Source organism: Anolis sagrei, chromosome 9 (genome assembly GCF_037176765.1).
Source record: "Anolis sagrei isolate rAnoSag1 chromosome 9, rAnoSag1.mat, whole genome shotgun sequence".
NCBI lineage: Eukaryota > Metazoa > Chordata > Lepidosauria > Squamata > Dactyloidae > Anolis > Anolis sagrei.
The window spans coordinates 16270140-16288682 of record NC_090029.1 but is presented as its reverse complement, the minus strand read 5'-3'; positions in this window follow the sequence as shown (position 1 = coordinate 16288682).

The window sequence follows — 18543 nt, the reverse complement described above, 5'->3', positions numbered from 1 at the left end:
GTGGTCCATGAGAAGGCCTTACTGGTACATTATTTAGACTGTTATGTTTATTCATATCATGATATTATCACCATGCTCAATATATCTCATATGCATGGGGGTATTGGTGTAATGATACAAAAGGTTTGCTAGGGTAGACCCTCTTTCACTCAGACTCAGCCCCCCCCCCGAACCAACCCCCCCCCCCCCCCGAAACAAAATCCTGGCTATGGGCCCCATGTACGCTTCTAATTTTTTAGTTGTCTCATGTGGCACAGTGAGGCTCCGTGGATGAAAGGAGATTCAAACCTTGATCTCAACATTTGAACTGTTATGCTATACAGGCAGTCAACATCAACACTGAAATAAAACACCACCTGAACTCTGCAAATGCAGCATTTTCTGAATAAAGCAGAGAGTGTTTGAGGATCAGGATGTCTGTAGGGTGCTTGTTTATACATAAAGCTATTGTCCTCCCAACCCTGTTCTATGCCTGCAAAACATCTACCATCTACAGATGTCACACTCAACTCCTAAACTATTCCACCAGGGTTGCCTCCAAAAATCTTGCCAATCTCTTGGGAAGACAGGTGGGCAAATATAAGCATGCTGGAAGAAGCAAAGACCACCAGCATTGAAGCAATGCTCCTATGCCAGGGGTCCTCAAACTAAGGCCTGGGGGCTGGATGCGGCCCTCCAAGGTCATTTACCCAGCTCTCGCTCAGGGTCAACCTTAATCTGAAAGGACTTGAAAGCACACAACAACAACAACAACAACAACAACAATCTCATCAGCCAAAAGTAGACCCACACTTCCCATTGAAATAATAATAAGTTTATATTTGTTAAAATTGTTCTTCATTTTAATTATTGTATTGTTTTAAATGTCTTTTGCACTACAAATAAGATATGTGCAATGTGCATAGGATTTCAATCCTATTTTTTCAAATTATAATCCGGCCCTCCAAAATTTGAGGGACTGTGACCTGGCCCTCTGTTTTAAAGGTTTGAGGACCCCTGTCCTATGCCATCAACTCCACTGGATTGGCCATGTTATCTGAATGCCTTATCATCATCTCCTAAAGCCGGTTTTCTACTAACTCAAGAACATAAAATGGAATGTTGATAGGCAGAAAAAGAGATTTAAAGATGGGCTTAAAGCTAACCTTAAAATCTATGGCAGAGACACTGAGAGAGAACTAAAAAGCCCTAGCCCTTGAACACTCTTGCCAGACGTCATCTATGACCAGCAGTGCTGCGGAATTCAAAGAGGCATGAATGGAGAAAGGGAGAAATGTGCCAAGAGGAAGGTGCACCAAGCCAACCCTGACCGAGACCACCTTCCACCTGGAAACTGATGCCCTCACTGTGGAAGAACATGCAGATCAAGAATAGGGCTCCACAGTCACCAACGTACACACCACCAAGACACTACATTTGGAAGACCATCATACTCAGACAACAAGGATCACCTAAATAAGCAAGTAACAGGCAGTCCCCAAGTCACAAACAAGATCCATTCTGTAGGTTTGTTCTTATATTGAATTTGTATGTAAGTCAGAACAGGTACATTTTGTAAGCGTTACTCCTGCCACAATTTTTTTTTTTTAGTTTTGGATAGCATAGGTTGTCTGTTTTGTTGCCTGTGCCTCATGTTCAGATGATTCAATCTCACTTTCTATCCCTGTGTTGACTGGATTTTGAAAAATGTGGATTGGTGTAGAAACAAGGATTGGTGAGAGAGCTTCAGTGAAGATCCCTTTTCCCCATGATAACACCTTCAGGAGTAGATTGCGGTTCCTAGAAGTAGATTTCTCTAACTTCCTGTTGTCTCCCCCATTTTTAGCTAGGAGTCATTTATAAGCCAGATGTTTGTAACATGGGAACTGTCTGTAATTGCAATTTCATCCATGAAACTTATCAACAAGATTTTGTTGGGTGTTTCCAACCCAACCGAACTAGACATGCTTCTTCCTTGCTTCCCGAGATGTCCCATTGATGTATATGTGTGTGTGTCAGAAGTGACTTGAGAAACTGCAAGTTGCTTCTGGTAGGAGCGGGGTGAGCTCCCTTCTGTCAGCGCCAGCTTCCCATATGGGGATATGGCAGAAGCATCCCATAGAATGGTAAAACATCTGGGCATCCCTTGGGCAATGTCCTTGCAGATGGCCAATTCTCTCACGCCAGAAGCATTCCATTGATATAGACATATATAATATTAATAATAGTAATCATCATCATCTTTCTTTGTATCCCTTCCCATCTCCCCTCTGGGGATTCGAAACGGCTTGCAACATGGAGGCAACCATTTAATGCCAAGAATACATAATACAAAAACAGAAAAATAATATAAAACAATTAAACAAACTAAATAATAACAATCAATAAAACATAATCAGGTAAACAAATTCACAAATATTAAAAGCGGAGACATACTGCTCCAAGAGATTTAACAGTGATTATTGAACTCCTGTTTGAATTCTCACATGTTGCCATCAGCCCCAGAAACACGTGGCTTCTCCTCATTCACGATATACATTCATAGAAATCGTTGAATTCCCTTCTCCTTGCACTGCCTTTCTCCCCCTTTGTTTATCACTCGTGAAGTTGTCATAATGGATTTCGAAAATGAAAAGAAATGCTTCCTTTTGTCAGTTAAAAAGAAACCATTGCTTCTACAACAAGAGGGATGCATAGTACTGTGTTTGCATGTACTGTAAACAGAAATTAATTTGAATAGGCGGTGGAAAAGGAGGGCACCTTTTTTTCCAAGAAGTTGCAATTGTTTTCTAGAGAGAGAGATCAACAGCAAGGCCTTGGCAAATTGGAAATGTTCCATGGCAGGAGAATGAAAAGAAATTAGCTAAGCACGATGTTAAAAGCCCAGAGAAGTCCCAATACTTAGAAGGGAGGGGAGGAGAAACAAAGGGAGTTGCAGGACCACAAGATGCACGTCTGAAAGATAAAGTTCCTGGGGATAAGACCAAGGTATTTCTATTGTGCCTAAGGTCAGGGACGGCTCGTCCATTACGCGAAGTAAGCGGTCGCAGAACACTTTTTTTGCCAGGGGCGCAGAGGCGCCTCTGTAAATGCCCCTCAACCGCCACTTGAGGAGCGCCCCCTCAGCTCACAACAGCCCTAGCAGTCTGGGGGGAGCCTCGGCTTTCTTGCCTCGCTGCTGGGTGATCCTATTCCCAAAGGGGCCAGGCCCTTGAGCCTCGCCTAGCCCCTCTCGTTCCTGCTCCACCCGGCCACCGGGTGCACGAGCAGAGCCGGCACTCAATCGTTCTCCGCGTTCAATCCCTTCCCCATGATTGGCTCCCTTTCCCGATCCCCCGGCACTCCACCCGCCTCCTCTCCTCTCCCCAATCCGCGGGTGAGCCAAGGGGCGGAGCTGCTGCACCTGGCCCACTTCGGGTCCGGAAGGATGTCTGAAGACCCCAGCGTGCGCACCAAAAGTCACCTCTTCTTCTGACTTTCTCTTCAGCCATTGGGACCAAGAGAGAGAGAGATAGAGAGACCCTCCGGCTGGAGGTATCTCCCACCTCCGCTCCCTCCTTTGTTTTTGCAGCTACCTTCAGGAAAGGTGGGCATCTCCACCTCTCTCTCTCTTTCTCTCTCTCTCTTGGTCCCAATGGCTAAGGAGAAAGTCAGAGAAGAGGTGACTTTTGGTGCACACGCCGGGGTCTTCAGGCACGCCTCAGGACCCAAAGCGGGCCAGGCAAGGGAGCAAGTGTGGCAAGTGTAGTTACTGGGATGTATAGTTCACCTACAATCAAAGATCTCCACCAATGATGGAATTGAACCAAATATGGCACACAGAACTCCCACGACGAACAGAAAATATATAGCAATGATTGGTTGGGGGGGGGGGGCAAAATACTGTTTGCTTACCGTTAAGAATTACCTAGGGCCGCCTCTGCCTAAGGTGTAGGACCAAGGCACACTCCTGCATATGTTTAGGGTCTGTCCAGACAGTACCTTTATCCACAGTAAACAAGAGGGTGGGCAGATGCCATTTCCTGTAATTGCTACAAAAGGCAAAAAACCTGAGATTTCCAAGTGCGGGAATATCATGGCTTTGAACTGAATATGCGGATCTTCACATGTCTGTATGTCTCTGCAATTGGAAAACATGGGATTTTTTAAAAATCTGGGTTTGTTCCTGAGTTTTAGATGTTTGTTCCTGATTGGTTGGTTCCTAAAAAGAAAGTGACACTTAAGTAGGAATGCAAAACATTGTTTATGTGCCAGAAACTTCATGAAGTAACACTCTCCCTGAAGATGCAGGTTCGCAGCTTGGGAGTGATCCTAGATTCATCGCTGAGCCTGGAACCCCAGGTCTCGGCGGTGGCCAGGAGAGTTTTTGCACAATTAAAACTTGTGCACCAGTTGCACCCGTATCTTGGGAAGTCTGACTTGGCCATGGTGGTCCACACTCTTGTTACATCCCGATTAGACTACTGCAATGCGCTCTACGTGGTGCTGCCTTTGAAGACTTCCCAGAAGCTTCAATTAGTCCAACGATCAGCAGCCAGGTTGCTTACCAGAGCAGTGTACAGGGAGCATAGAACTCCTCTGTTATGCCAGCTCCACTGGTTGCCAATCTGCTTCCAAGCACAATTGAAAGTGTGGTTTTAACCTTTAAAGCTCTAAATGGTTCTGTCCCAGACTACATGTCTGAATGTATCTCCTACTACAAATCATCATGAAGTTTAAGATCATCTGGAGAGGCTCTGCTCTCGATCCCACCACCATCACAAACGTGACTGGTGGAGATGAGAGACAGGGCCTTCTCAACTTTGGCTGCCCATCTGTGGACCTCCCTCCTCAAAGACATCAGACTGGCCACCTCCCTCCTGTCCTTTAGAAGGAAACTCAAGACTTGGCTGTGGAGGCTTGCATTTGACAATTGAACAGTGCCTTGTATGTTTATTTTTATTTGTCATGTCAGAGCAACCAGTCCATTATATTACATTTCTAACAGAACAAAGCAAACAAACAGAAAAATACACAACTTGTGAGTTTGGTAGCTGGTTAAATGTCCTTTGACCAGTATCTGGCCACTTGGAGTGCTTCCGGTGTTGCTGCAAGAAGGTCCTCCATTGTGCAGTGCCTTGTATGAAGAAGACATAAGGAATTTCACAATGACAATGAATTGACCCGGACCCGGATTTTAATTGGCGTGATTTAACAACTGTTTATTTAATGTTTTGTTTTAATGAATTTGTTGATTGTTCTTATCATTATGATGGCACTGAATGATGTTTGCTGTGAGGTTGCCCTGAGTCCCCCCTCGGAGGAGAGAGGCATGGGTTACAAGTATATGAAATAAATAAATAAATAAATGTCTGGAGGGCACAATTTATCTGACCAAGACAATGAACCGAACTTTTGCAGTGATTCACTGCAGTGATTTACCATATATCCACATCTTGAAGGGTTTTTTGGGGGGGAAAGCTGAAATTTCCAGCAGAAGTCCCACAGCGGCCACCTTGGAAACCTATAAGTTTTGGAAGAAAGCATCAAGTCTGCACAACAAAGGCAGAAAGCCCAGGACTAACAGGTCTATATGTGGACCTCTTCTGAAGTCTGGGATTTTTTGCTTCTGTTTAAAACCCGTGATTTAGTGCTGTCTGGAAGCGCTCTTAGTCAGGAATCCCAATAGTCCCTGTTGCCACTGCAAGCCATGAAAACACAATTTCAGATTTCAGCACACTCCCTGGATCTCCTCATCCAATTTTCCTCCTTTGTTCTCCGCCAACTTGAAGAACAGCAGACTTAGTTTAAAGAAAGAAGAGAGGAAACGAGGGGAAAATCTTGCCCTTTCCAGTAGGATCAGGCAAAACCAAACTGCTGAAGGCTTTGCTAACTTTTGTGTTCTTCCTCATTCATAATGTTTGCCAACTTGCACATGTGCAAGTGTTGCTTGGCCACACGTGGCCTTGTTTTCATCTGTGAAATCTCAGCGGGTATAGACTTGCCGAATGGAGTCACAGATTTCAGTCATTAGAAATGGAGTCAAACACTCCCTGGCAGTCTCAATACCGCCATGCAGCACAGTCAACTGAGTAATCATATGGAAAATAGAAATGACTCTTCTGTCTTCTTGGCATTCTTTCTAGGCAAATGGTATTCATATTTATGTTGCTTCCCTCCATTTGTTTGGCATTTTACAACGTTTTAAAAACCCGCTGATCTGCCTGATACTGCTTTTTTTAAAAAATGGGTTAATGCTAGTGGAACCGGAATATATTAGCTCCATCATCGTCGCTGCCTTCTGGTGTTTAGGTTTGCCGGGGATGATTTCCTCCCTTAATGAACCTCTGGGCCCGAGACAGTGTTGAGCCGCCTTGCAAATCCATTTTGGCTCCCATGCCTGCCCATTTGGCAGCTGGTGGCTTGTGACAGTGCAGAGAAGAAGGGGGGAAAACCATCTGGAGGCAATGGTGGGTGAAGACAGACATGATATAGAAAGAGGTCACAGCGTGTTCCTTACCTGTGGCGAAATTCTGTCTTCTTCTTCCTCCTCATCTTCCTCCTCTTCTTCTGGCTTTGGAATTTGTACAGTTGGAATCAGTGGGATGACATAGTTTTGTCTATTGGACTTGGGTTCCACGGTTTGAATTTCTACTCATCCATTAAGCCCAATGAGTAGCCTTTTGCTATGTGACATTCTCTCTGAGGAAGGATTGCCATAAGTCAGAGGGGTTTTTTTTTGTTGTTGTTGGTTTTCTTTTTTCTTTTTTTTTTTGCTTGATATTCAGGCCGTGCTTCTTGTAGGTCTGGACTGTACTCTGACCTACAAGAAGCAAGGCCTGAATATCAAGCAAAAAGTGGGTGCTAGAAACAATATCATACGAAAGCTGACTGGCACAACCTGGGGATCACAACCAGACACAGTGAAGACACCTGCCCTTGCACTTTGCTACTCTGCTGCTGAGTATACATGCCCAGTGAGGAACACATTTCACTAAAATAGTAGATGTGGCTCTTAATGAGACATGCCGCATTATCATGGGGTGTCTGCGCCCTACACCACTGGAGAAATTACACTGTTTAGCCAGTATTGCACCACCTGACATCCACCAGGAAGTAGCAGCCAATAGTGAAAGGACAAAGCAGTGACATCTCCAGCTCATCCCCTGTTTGGATATCAGCCAGCACGTCAATGACTTAAATCAAGAAATAGTTTTCTAAGATCTACAGAGACACTCGCTGGAACACCCCAGAAAGCGAGAGTCCAAAAGTGGCAGGCTCAAACCCAGAACCTCAATCAATGGCTGATACCAAATGAGAGACTCCCTCCTGGGCACACAGAAAACTGGACGACTTGGAAGGCGCTGAACAGACTGCGCTCTGGCACCACAAGATGCAGAGCCAACCTTAAGAAATGGGGCTACAAAGTGGAATCCATGACATGCGAGTGTGGAGAAGAACAAACCACTGACCACCTGCTTCAATGCAACCTGAGCCCTGCCACATGCACAATGGAGGACCTCCTTGCAGCAACAACAGAGGCACTCCAAGTGGCCAGATACTGGTCAAAGGACATTTAATCAACTACCAAGTTTTCAAACTTTGTGTTTTGTCTGTTTGTTTGTTTGTTTTGTTAAAAATTTAATACAACTGTCTGGTTGCTCCTGACACGATAAATAAATAAATATTTCGTCTCAGCCTTCTCTTTTTCAGGCTAAACATGCCCAGCTCTTTAAGCTGCTCCTCATAGGGCTTGTTCTCCAGACCCTTGATCATTTTAGTCACCCTCCTCTGGAAACATTCCTGCTTGTCAATATCTCTCTTCAATCGTGGTGCCCAAAATTGGACACAATATTCCAGGTGTGGTCTAACTAAGGCAGAATAGGGGACTAACATGACTTCCCTGGATCTAGACAATATACTCCTATTGATGCAGGCCAAAATCCCATTTTGTTGTTGTTGTTTTTTTGCCACTACATGACATTGTTGGCTCATGTTTAACTTGCTGTCCATGAGGACTCCAAGATCTTTTTCACATATACTGCTCTTGAGTCAGGCGTCCCCCACTCTGTATCTAATACACATTTGCAGGTTTAACTCATGCAAATTTGATTATCCAGATGTTATGAATATGCCTCCTCTAGGAACCTTTAGATCCTCCAGTGTGATTTTATCATCAAAGTCTGGGACTTCGAGATTTTTTGTCTTTAAAAAGTGGTTTTGTTATTTGCAATTTTCCCACTTTTACAAGGGCTCCACATCACTGACTCCTGCAAAAGTTGGGAAGCTACTATATGCATGCTATCAAACAGATTTAATTTTGGTGTACAGGAAAAGAGATTTGAAGATGGGCTTAAAGCTAACTTTAAAAACTGTGGCATAGACACTGAGAAAGGGGAAGCCCTCTCCCTTGAGCACTCTAACTGGAGGTCAGCTGTGACCAGCAGTCCTGTGGAATTCGAAAAGGCAAGAATGGAGGGCAAAAGGGAGAAATGTGCCAAGAGGAAGGTGTATCAAGTCAACCCTGACCTGGATCACCTTCCACCTGGAAACTGATGTCCTCACTGTGGAAGAGCATGCGGGTCAAGAATAGGGCTCCATAGTCACCTATGGATCTGCCTCCAAGACACTACACTTGGAAGGCCATCATGCTCAGACAACAAGGGATTGCCTAAGTAAGGTTGGGTCTCCTTACAGAAGACCCATCCTTACTTAGGTGATCCAGGGTCATCCGAAGAAGGAGAAGGAGAAGAACTACCTTCTAAAAAAATATTTTTAGAAACAATATACCACTATCTTCCATTTCTTTTTAGTTCATTCACCCTTCCTATTCCTTTAATAAAAGCAACTCTTTTTTGGTGACTTGGAGATTGAAGAGTTCTGTCATCACCAATTGCTAGTCAGCAGCAGACCAGCAGTGCTCATTCCCTCTGGTTTAAATTTCACAGGGCTGGATTCACTCTGGTTTAAGCTCCATTGTGTTGACAACTTGAGCAACCAAGTTTTTAAGAGCAAGATGATGGCCTAGACATTAGGTAGGAGAAGATAGCACCTGGCTAGTGTAGGAGAGGCTGAAAGTAGGGCAGGTGGCACCTGCAGAGTAAAAATAGATAGAAAATACAATTAACGAGTTAAAATAGGTTTGAAAGGTGAAATGTACATTAGCATTTTGAGATTGTGAGATTGAGATTAAATAAAATCAAGATTTTTTTTTCATGTCAGGTGCAACTTGAGAAACTGCAAGTCACTTCTGGTATGAGAGAATTGGTCATCTGCAAGGACATTGCCTAGGGGATGCCCAGATGTTTTACCATCCTGTGGGAGGCTTCTCTCATGCCCCCCCATGAGAAGCTGGAGCTGACAGATGCGAGCTCACTCCGCTCCCCGGATTCAAACTGCCGATCTTTTGGTCAGCAGTAATGGTGAAAATATGGCTTTCAAGGGGAGAGCATGTTAAGGGTTAAGGAGCCCCCGGGGGTGCAGTGGGGTAAACCCCTGTGCCATTAGGACTGAAGTCCAACAGGTCGCAGGTTCGAATCCGGGGAGAGTGCGGATGAGCTCCCTCTATCAGCTCCAGCTCCTCATGCGGGGACATGAGAGAAGCCTCCCACAAGGATGATAAAACATCAAAACATCCAGACGTCCCTTGGGCAACATCCTTGCAGACGGCCAATTCTCTCACACCAGAAGCAACTTGCAATTTCTCAAGTCGCTCTTGACACGACAAAAAAAAATGTTAAGGGTTTGGGAAATGTGTGTGGATCCTTGTACCATGGGATTGTTCTCCTCAATTATTACTCCCCACCACTTTACTTTCTGGGGGACATGGCTTATGACTATTGAGGTCCCATATAGCCATTGTAGCTAATATTTACTGTTAAACTCTTCCTTCTCAATCATTTTCCTCATCTCCGAAAGCTATTACAATCAAATAATCAGCAAAGCTGACAATTCTCAACTAAGGGTCTCAACACACTAGAGAATTAATCCACTTTAAATCTAGTTGCTGCCTCCTGCAGAATTCTGTGGTTTGGAGTTTCGGGAGGAGCCTTGCGCAGCCTCACTAAACTACAAACCCCAGAATTCTGCAGGAGGCAGAAACCAGATATTAAGTAGATTCATTCTCTAGTGCGATGAAGTGGTTGTGTGACAGAGCATTTTCTTTAACCATCTGGTTTTTCCATGTCGGTGAGGAACATGTCAATTTTGGGGTGACAAACAGACTCTTATCAACCATTGCTGTCATAACCAATAATGACAAATTATGTGCAGTCCAAAAACACCTGAAAGTTGACTGAGTCTACATGCAATTGCAGCACAACTCCTATATCCACTGAATGGGTTTCATTTATCCATGTCTGATAACCACTGTCCTCTTTTCTAGATCCTCTGGCACAAATTATGATATTTTGTGGGCAGGAGTCCTTCATTCCAATAGGTTTCATCATTATCTGATGCAAATTTCAGAAACGTATCTCCTGTGGATATGGAAGTTATGCCGTGACTGAAACCACTCCATGTAATAAAAGGCCTACTATGTGCCTTCCTTCTCTCCATCAAAATCAACCACCACTTCTATAATGTGCAGAGGTCCATTGGCAACATCTTTCAACTATCATATGGACTAGAATATATATATATATATATATATATGTGTGTGTGTGTGTGTGTGTGTGTGTGTGTGTGTGGTTCGTTAATATATATATGTGTGTGGGCGGTTTCGTTCGTTAATTTCGTAATTCGTTATTAATTCGTATTTAAATTAGCTTACGATCCAATATTGAGCCATGCAGGACTACTGTGAGGAGTAATTAAAAATCGAAACAATTTTTCCAATTTATTTCGTAATTATTTTGTAATTATTTTGTAATTATTTTCGCATGTCTGGTGTAAGTTTTATAGTTGTTGTTAGGGCTGGGCGGTTTCGTTTCGTTAATTCGTAATTCATTAAAAAATTGTTATTTTTTCTATAACGAAGCGATAACGAACCATTCTGGAGCAACTTAAAAACGAAACGAATTATCGGTTTGAGGTCGTTTCGTTATTATTTCCGTATGTCTGGTGCAAGTTTTAGGGTTGTTGTTTGTTTTATCAGTGAAAAAAATATATAATTATCACACCAACAGTCAACAACAGAGGGAGAGGGAAGCTTCAGAAGTTCCCCCTGTCCTATTTGGAGGTTTTTTAGCGTATTGCGCGGTCGCGTCCGCCATTAACTAATCGATTCGTTATTGTTTCGTATTTGTTTCGTTAATGTTTCGTAATTTTTTTAACATTTACGAAATTTTGTAAATATCGAACTTTTTAAAAGAAAAAATTCGGAATTCTTTTAAATATCGAAACGCAAAAAAACCCCAAAAAACGAATCGATTTTAGAAACAAATTTTTCCATTGTTACCCAGGCCTAGTTGTTGTTTGTTTTATCACACCAACAGTCAACAACAGAGGGAGAGGGAAGCTTCAGAAGTTCCTCCTGTCCCATTTGGAGGTTTTTTTAGCATATTGCGCAATCTCATCCGCCATTAACAAATCGATTCGTAATTTTACAAAATTTCGTATATTTCGAATTTTTTTAAAAGGAAAATTTCGGAATTCTTAAAAAAAATGAAACGCAAGGCCCCCTAAAAACAAAACGAGTTTAGAACCAAATTTTTCCGTGGTTACCCAAGCCTAATATATATATAATATCATAGAACCATAGAGTTGGAAGAGACCTCATGGGCCATCCAGTCCAACCCCCTGCCAAGAAGCAGGAATATTGCATTCAAAGCACAAGGATCCCAATATCTTTTTCACACATACTGCTCTCAAGCCAGGCGTCCCTCATTCTGTATCGTTGCATTTCATTTTTTCTGCCTAAGTGGAGTATCTTGCATTTGTCACTGTTGAACTTCATTTTTTTTTAGTGTTTACTCATGTAATCTCATTCCAGCTTTAGGATATGAGGAGCATGTGGCCATCCAGTGTTGGTGGGCTCCGTCACTCCAGGGAAGTATGGCTCATGATCAAGGATTTTGGCTATAGATTGAGCAACATCCACACCACCTTCAAGCATTTACTTTTAGAATGATTAAAATAAGAATGAGACAACTTCCTACGAAGGATTCTGAATTACTTCTCAGTTATGGATCTGACTCAAAATGGTCATGAAGATTTAGCAAACTCTTGTAATTTGAGTCAATTCTCTTGGTTTGCACTACTTAGTCACACACTTTTGATTTGGTGATGACAGAGACACTGTCTCATGTAAAGATGCAGCAGGTTGCCTTTTTTTTTACAGGTGGGTCATTCGGATGGTGTTCTGCACCCTCAAGATGAAGAGATCCAATTATCTCCCAGGTGTGGAAATACAGTGGTGCAAACAGAAGGAGACAAGACCAGAGCAATGACTTGTGAAGAGGCACATAGAGCAGACTCCTCTGAAAATGTGCCGATGTACCACACTGGCAAATACATTGTTATAGTGAGGTGTAACCATAGCCAATGAACCTACCCATAACCTGAGATAGTTAATTCCAATGGTACCAACCACGTCTGGATGCCCGACCACCATCTACCAAAGCAGTTGCTCTACTCCGAACTCAAGAATGAAAAACGGAATGTTGGTGGAAAGGAAAAGAGATTTAAAGATGGGCTCAAAGTCAACCTTAAAAACTCTGGCATAGACACTGAGAACTGGGAAGCCCTGGCCCTTGAGCGCTCCAGCTAGAGGTCAGCTGTGACCAGCAGTGCTGTAGCATTTGAAGAGGCACAAATGGAGGGTAAAAGAGAGAAATGTGCCAAGAGGAAGGCGTGTCAAGCCAACTCCGACTGGGACCACCTTCCACCTGGAAACCAATGCCCTGACTGCGGGAAAACATGCAGAAGAGAATAGGGCTCCACAGTGACCTACAGACCTACCGCCAGTGCATCGATCTTGAATGACAATCCTACTCAGACTATGAGGGATCGCCGAAGTAATTCCAATGGAATTTGACTCATACACAGGCAAACACTTAGTCTTTGGAGTATTTAACAGTATAAATTCGCTTAGATTTATGTAAAATTGGATGGCTTGGATGTTCCAAATAATGTTGGACTGAAGTTCCCATCAGTTTATGGTCAATGGTGCAAGATGCTAGGAATCACCATCTTTTGTTGTTGTTATGTGGCTTCAAGATGTTTCCAAATTCTGGTGACCCAGGGTCAGAGGAGGCCCTAGGTAATGTTCAACAGTAAGCAAACAGTATTTTGGTGCCTCCCCACCCCCCCCCCCCCCCCCCAAACCAATCACTGATATATATTTTCTGTTCGTCGTGGGAGTTCTGTGTGCCATATTTGGTTCAGTTCCATCATTGGTGGAGTTCAGAATGCTCTTTGATTGTAGGTGAACTATACATCCCAGTAACTACAACTCACATATGTCAAGGTCTATTTTCCCCCAAGAGCACATCAAGAGCGCCCCGGGCAAAATCAACTATACTGTGAATGCTTACTTTGCGTAATGGGTTGAGCCGCCCCTGCCCAAGGTGAATCTATCATTAGGTGTTTGTGTGTTGTTGCTGTAGTTCAGATGGAGGTTGTCTTTCCCCTTCTTTGAGGCTGAAAGAGTGTGACCTCCCCAAAGTTATCTGGTATGTTTTCATGACCATGTGGGGATTCGACCCCGGTCTCTTAGATATAGTAAAGCATAAAAAAGGCAAAATCCAGACTTGCCTATGGAATTTCTAAAGAAACATTTTCAAACCATGGATGATTGAAGCCATAAATACTAGGCTTGGGTAACCACAGAAAAATTTGGTTCTAAACTCGTTTAGTTTTTAGGGGGCCTTTGCGTTTTGTTTTTTTAAAGAATTCCAAAATTTTACTTTAAAAAAATTCGAAATATACGAAATTTCGTAAAATTACAAATCGATTCATTAATGACGGACGCGATTGCGCAATATGCTAAAAAAACCTCCTAATGGGACAGGGGGAACTTTTGAAGCTTCCCTCTCCCTCTGTTGTTGACTGTTGGTGTGATAAAACAAACAACAACTATATTATATTATATTATATTATATTATATTATATTATATTACATTATATTATATTATATTAATATAATTATATTATATTGTATATTATAATATATATATAATATAATATTATATATTATTATATTATATTATTATAATATTATTATATTATATTATTGTATATTATATAATGTATATATAATATATATAATATAATATAATATATTATAATTGTATATTATATTATATTATATTGCATTATATTATAATATATTACATATATTATATTATAATATACAATTATAATATAATATAATATAATAATAATATAGTAATATAATATATAATATAATAATATAATATACAATACTATAATATAATAGTATTATAATAATATAATGTATATTATATTATTATAATATTATTACATTATATTATTATATTATATATTATATTATAATTGTATATTATAAAATATAATTACGAAATTATGAAAATAATTATGAAAATTGGAAAAATTGTTTCGATTCTTAATTACTCCTCACACTATTCCTGCATGGCTCAATATTGGATCGTAAGCTAATTTAAATACGAATTAATAACGAATTACGAAATTAACGAACTGGATCGCCCAAGCCTAATAAATACAGAATCTGTGGATACAGAGGGCTGACTGTATAGATCTTCACCTCCTATTTTCTCCTTTCCTTTACCACCTCTCCCTTTTGCACTTTGGCAAATGTGCTGGGTGGAATCAAAAGTTCTCCTGAGAACACCCAGCACAGCCCTTAAAAAAGAAATCTCTCATTATTGATTTATATTTACATATGAGACAATTAAATTTGCAATACTCGGAGTGCAGAGGAAAGGAGATCAAAGGGTCTCGAGAGAAAGGGCCTTTTATAGTATCAAAGCTTCGGTGACATCACAATTGCCTTTTATGCTGAGGTAGAAAATTGCACATAATCGTCACTCTGAAAGACGGTGCCAGAGGAATTTCAACCTCCCCCTACCACCTCCCACCTCCCTGGCTGCCTGGTAGTACAGACCCAGTTCATAAACCTTTTTAATGCATCATTTAGTGTGTGCATCTCTTGTTAGGAAGGAAGCCAAGGCCTTTTCAACTGTTGCGCTCTGTAACCGATCTGAATAAATAGCTGCGTAATTAAAATGTGAGGTAGTGCAGGGTCTGGCACAGAAGGCATTGTCCAGACTGTGAACCCATGCCCCTGGAAATCCTGTTCTGCCACGGAGGGCAAGATATAGTATAATGTTCAACGTCTTTATTAATGACTTAGATCAGTGTTTCTCAACCTTCCTAATGCCGCGACCCCTTAATACAGTTCCTCATGTTGTGGTGATCCCCAAACATAACATTCTTTGGCTACTTCATAACTGTAATTTTGTTCCTGTTATGAAACATAATTTGGGAGTTGTAGTTGTTGGGATTTATGGTTCACCTACAATCAAAGAGTATTCTGAACTCTACCAACAATGGAATTGAACCAAACTTGGCACACAGAATGCCCACGACCAACAGAAAACACTTGAAGAGTTTGTTGGGCATTGACCGTGAGTTTGGGAGTTGTAGTTCCCCTACAGAGAGCACTATGGTCTCAAACAATGATGGATCTGGACCAAACTTGGCACAAACACTAAATGTGAACACTGGTGGAGTGTGGGGAAAATAGGCCTTGACATTTGGGAGTTGTAGTTGCTGGGATTTATAGTTCACCTACAATCAAAAAGCATTCTGAACCCCACCAATGATAGAATTGGGCCAAACCTCCCACACAGAAGCCCCATGGCCAACAGAAAATATTGTGCTTTCTGATGGTCTTTGGTGACCCCTCTGGAACCTCCTGGCGACCCCTCCAGGGGTCCCAACCCCCAAGTTGAGAAACACTGACTTAGATGAAGGCATGATCATCAAGTTTGCAGACGATACCAAATTGGAAGCGATAGCCAATACTCAAGAAGACAGGAACAGAATTCAAAATGATCTTAACAGATTAGAGAGATGGGCCAAAACTAACAAAACGAAGTTCAACAGTGACAAATGCAAGATACTCCACTTAGGTAGAAAAAAATGAAATGCAAAGATACAGAATGCGGGACATGTGGCTCGAGAGCAGTACGTGTGAAAAAGATCTTGGGGTCCTTGTGGACAACAAGTTAAACATGAGCCAACAATGTGATGCGGCAGCAAAAAAAGCCAATGGGATTTTGGCCTGCTTCAATAGGAGTGTCTAGGTCCGGGGAAGCCATGCGACCCCTCTATTCGGTCTTGGTTAGACCACACCTGGAATATTGTGTCCAATTCTGGGCACCACAATTGAAGAGAGATATTGACAAGCTGGAATGTGTCCAAAGGAGGGTGACTAAAATGATAAAAGGTCTGGAGAACAAGCCTTATGAGGAGTGGCTTAAAGAGCTAGGTATGTTTAGCCTGAAGGAGAGAAGGCTGAGAAGAGACATGATAGCCATGTATAAATATGTGAGAGGAAGTCATAGGTAGGAGGGAGCGAACTTGTTTTCTGCTGCCCTGGAGACTAGGATGCAGAAAAATGACTTCAAACTACAAGAAAAGAGATTCCATCTGAACATTAGGAAGAACTTCCTGACTGTGAGAGTCGTTCAGCAGGGAACTCTTTGCCCCAGAGTGTGGTGGAGACTCCTTATTTGGAAGCTTTTAAATAAAGGCTGGATGGCCATCTGTCAGGGATGCTTTGAATGCAATATTCCTGCTTCTTGGCAAGGGGTTGCACTGGATGGCTCATGAGGTCTCTTCCAACTCTATGATTCTATATAATCCTTTTCAAAGCAGATAATCTGGACTTTATATGGCAATGTAGATCCAGCCTAAGGCTCTCAGAGTGGACTGTACTTCTGAATTCATTTCAGTTTGATTCTGGCTGTTGGAAGGTGAGAAAGCAGCATTCTAATGCAAGAGAAGCAGTCATGCTAATTTATGCTGACCCATTTTCTTCTGATGAATATACCATGTAATATATTTTCAGTGCATAAGTACAGACTTCATTACTTCAGCTATTATATAGATATTCCACGATGGATGGGGAAGACCGGCAATGGAGTGGGGAGGAACCTGAGTTTGATCGGAATGGATTATGTGCAGGTTTTCGTCTCAGCGAGAATAAATTTTCACAAGGAAAAAAAATCCATCATTCTGAAACAGGAAAACCTTGTAGAGAGAAAAACGGCTAATTGGTGCTGTCAGGATACACTTTTCCCTGTTTTTGTAATTCTATGCATTGTTTATCCTTTGCTCTCACTGCCTGCCTGTGTGTATGTGGTGTGTTTCTTTTGGCATTAGCGGCGCATCTTCGTCATGGGAGAAGATAAGTGTAAAGAGAAATTGAAGTTGATTTTGCATGACACAAATTTAATATCAAATTGATGTGGCGTTGCAGCTGTTTCGGGGCTTTGCATGTGAGTGTGTCAAGACAGAAACAACACGGATAAAGAAAAGAGGAAACGCAGATCTAGAAGATGGGAGTGATCATTTTGAACGATCTTGTGGGACGGCTCACTGGGGACTTCGGAAAACTCTTGGTTCTGCTTTCTAACCAATACAGAAGTGTGGAGAACAAGGACAATGCATGCTAGTCAGCTGAATTTGATATGGCAAGTCACTAGAGATATAAGGACTATTAATGAATTTCCTCCTTGTGTATTTATCTGCTTATTTACTTAATATCTTCCCTTTCAACAAGGGACCCAAGATGGCTTATAGCCAGCCTGGTGCTGTGATATGAATATTGGAAGACAAGTATTGGGCTAGGAGACCAGGATTGAAATCTCCACTAAACCATGGAAACCCTTGGCAAGTTACGTTCTTTTGACCTCAATGCAGCTAAAATAAATTAATAAGAATAGAAATAATACAGAACACTCCAGAAAAATACATTTTGCCATGGCCAATCAAAGTCCAGGATAAACCAAATGATTCAGTTCTTGTGGGTTTTTTCAGGCTATATGGCCATGTTCTAGAGGCATTTCTCCTGACATTTCGCCTGCATCTATGGCAAGCATCCTCAGAGGTGAGGTCTGCTGGAACTGGGGAAAAAAGGGGTTTATATATCTGTGGAATGACCAGGGTGAGACAAAGGGCTTTTGTAAGTTGGGCTAGGTGTGAATCTTTCAACTGAACACCTTGATTAGCATACAATGGGCTGACTGTGCCTGGAGCAAACTCTTCTTGAAAGGTGATTAGATGTCCCTGCCTGTTTTTCTCTCTGCTGTTTTTGCTGTTGCAATTTTAGAATTTTTTAATACTGGTAGCCAGATTTTGTTCATTTTCATGGTTTCTTCCTTTCTGTTGAAATTGTCCACATGTTTGTGGATTTCAGTGGCTTCTCTGTGTAGTCTGACATGGTGGTTGTGAGAGTGGTCCAGCATTTTTGTGTTCTCAAATAAAATGCTGTGTCCAGGTTGGTTCATCAGGTGCTCTGCTGTGGCTGATTTCTCTGGTTGGAGTAGTCTGACCAAATGATTTTGGCCATCGCCAAATAACCCCGAAATAAAGATATGGGTTAAACTATGGGCAACGTTTATTAAACATTACATA